Here is a 2,977-nt window from a genome sequence, read left to right on the forward strand (position 1 = left end):
TTTGTTTACGTTTATATAAACATGGATGTGACATTACATTTTTGTCGTTTTGTCAGACAGTTTCAATCTTTTTCGGGATAATACAGTACAGTTCATGGGATAAGCATCAAATCGGGATATCCCGGGATTTTTCGGGAACCATGTTGACTAAGATTTTTACAGACAGACGGTGCGGCGCATGTTTGTTTCCAAATTATGCATGATGATAACATTAGCACAAACGGCTAGTGTTATTAATCATTTTTCTTTTTTAATATCGAAAATTTTAGTGGCTTAATAATGTTTAGAACGATAACAAAATAATACAACCTTCTTGGTACGAGAATTTCTGTCTGACCTTGCGATGTGGACGGCCCTAAGTACTGCTTTTGATGTCACCCGACCCGCGCTATCTCAGATATAAAATCTAACACATCCACATGCCATGTCGCCAGAAGTTCATTTTTCTCCTAGATAGGGGAGGTCGACGCACGGAGCTGCGGAAGGGAGATTAAATATTATACAAAAGAGGGGGGGGGGCGAAGCATAATTAAACAGTTCTTTACGCCTCTTGGCTGTGTTTGCGATCAGCGACGAACAAGAATTGATACATTTCTGTGACTGGGCCACGTTGCCATAGAAACGGCACGCAGCATAGCTATCACCGCGCGGCGCCCAATTACAGCACACAGACGGGGACCCGCCCACTGGCTGGGCGGCAAGATCTCAAACTCAAAGGCTCGATGCTCCGCCCCAGAGACTCCGGCCGCCCTGGCGATTGTAGCGATTTTCCGCCTCAGTCCTGCAAGCAGCATTGTACTTTTCTCATCCCGATTTCATTCCAAAACAACGTTTTCACAAGTGACATCGAGAACGAGAATGCTTTTTCCACCGGAAGATTTTTTGCCAGCCGCGTGGAAGTACTTGCTTTCAGGGTAATACGTACGTCAATGGACGTGGTCGGATCGTTGATTGTTGATGCAAGGGTTTATTTATTTTATGTGTACGTGTTTGCATGAGAGGGGTGAGACGCTTGCCGCGGGATTTTGATGTGCAAACGTTCCTAATTTTCGTAATACAGAGACTACTTGACGCAGTCTACTTATGAGAAGATGAGTAGACCTCAACAAGCCAATTTAGTACAAGATGTCACAATGAAATACAACTACTACTACAGCCGGTACGCCCCATTTTATTTGAAGGTTTATAAACTTGCCGAAACTCACCGGAGACGAAGGGGTTATTAAAAATTCATTCCTGCTATTTTCTTACAGTTTTCGTGAGTTTTTCGCTGCACAATAGCTTTGTAAAAATGTAGCAGTTCACCTATTACCGCGTGAGGAACGCGTCATACACAATATACACTCCTGTGCTATCGGTGAATAAAAATTTTGGCAAAGTTGACTGACGTCAGGGTGCTCCATTGGCCCTGCCCAGATCGCCCGACAGGACGTAAAAATAAACATTTGGCACGCCGTCATCGGTGACAGGACCCGCGGTAGACTTGGAGATCTCGCACCACACGCGGATATCTCGCGGGATTTTTTGGGACGCCTATCCCGAAAAATTCCGTATCCCGATGATGCATATCCCGTGAAGTTATCTCTCTAAACATAATAAGGATAATATCAGTTTCTGATCACATTTGAAATGCTTACTCTCCTGTTTGTATCCTCATAAGACTCTTAAGATTGGACCTCTGCTAGGAAAGGAAGCAGAACTTGGTCCATGAGAAACTGGGGAGGAACCTAACAGAGCTGAACCCAGCCATCCACAGAAGGATACAACACATCACAACCATTTCTAGAAACACATTATATCTCCATTTTGGCCAGTAAATATTCATTATGTATGTTAAATTTGCATAATATATGTAACAGTTAAGTCATGTATAGCTTTTAAGTATGTATGTATGGTTTTATAGAGTGTGTAGTTCCAATATTTTACACAACTGTAGATTTTCATCATCATTGCAATGATTTTCATATAAAATTTCAAAGAACAATTATTATAGAAGTGGGTATATTCACTGGCTCGGCGATCAAAAGAACAAGTAAAACCCAACAAAACTGGCTTGATATATATCTTATATACTGTAGTATAAAGACTAAAGTGTACTGTAGGAATTAGTTCTTCATATCATTGTATATCATTTCGTATGATATACGTATTTACAATTAGCCTTCTGTCATGTATTTGTAATAATAATAATAAACTTATCATCATTATTATTTCAGCCTACGTCCTGTTTCCTATTTACAAAAATGTAATAAGGTAGTGAGATGAGCGCAGCAAAGTCCTTTGTAACTAAAGCTGTCAAAAAGACTCGAAGTTTACTTGCAGTCTGCAGAGGATGTCATTGATTAAAGTTACATGCTGTGGCCTAATTGCAAACATGGTAAGAGTGTGTGCTGAGTGAATCATTGGTACTGTGGTATGTAACTATATATATCCTAGTATCTCCTATACATGGCACTACAAGACTAGTCTATGGTAATGATCTTTGAGTGGCAGACGGGTAGACTTGGCCTTACAACGGCAAAAACATTCAAATTCCCCAGTTATAACGTTGATGTTACTCTATAAACAGCATATAAAAGTCAGTAATATTATTAAGCAAACTATCCTTCTACCTTTCCTTTCCTAATAAAGGTATAACGTTAAATCGTAGGCAAGACCATCCTGAGGTAAACATATTGCATTTGCTTGCAAATGTTACCTTTCTAGTTTTATATCTGTATTTTGTATATTATGTTATTTTAGATGTATTTTGTTTTCTAACATTGTGTATATCTTTTGTAGATACTTTTATATATGACTGTAATAATAATAATTGTTCATACATTAGATGTATTTTTTTGAAAATTATTTATATCTTGTGTACATTTGTAAAAGAATGAGAAATGTAAAGTTTAGTTTATCACACCGACTGGTTTGTTTGTTGGTTGGTTGGTTTCTTGGTTTGTTGGTTGGTTAATTTGTTGTTGGTTTCCTGGTT

The sequence above is a fragment of the Branchiostoma belcheri genome, unplaced genomic scaffold, assembly GCF_001625305.1.
Source record: "Branchiostoma belcheri isolate BF01 breed outbred unplaced genomic scaffold, Haploidv18h27 scaffold294, whole genome shotgun sequence".
In the NCBI taxonomy this organism is placed as follows: Eukaryota; Metazoa; Chordata; class Leptocardii; order Amphioxiformes; family Branchiostomatidae; genus Branchiostoma; species Branchiostoma belcheri.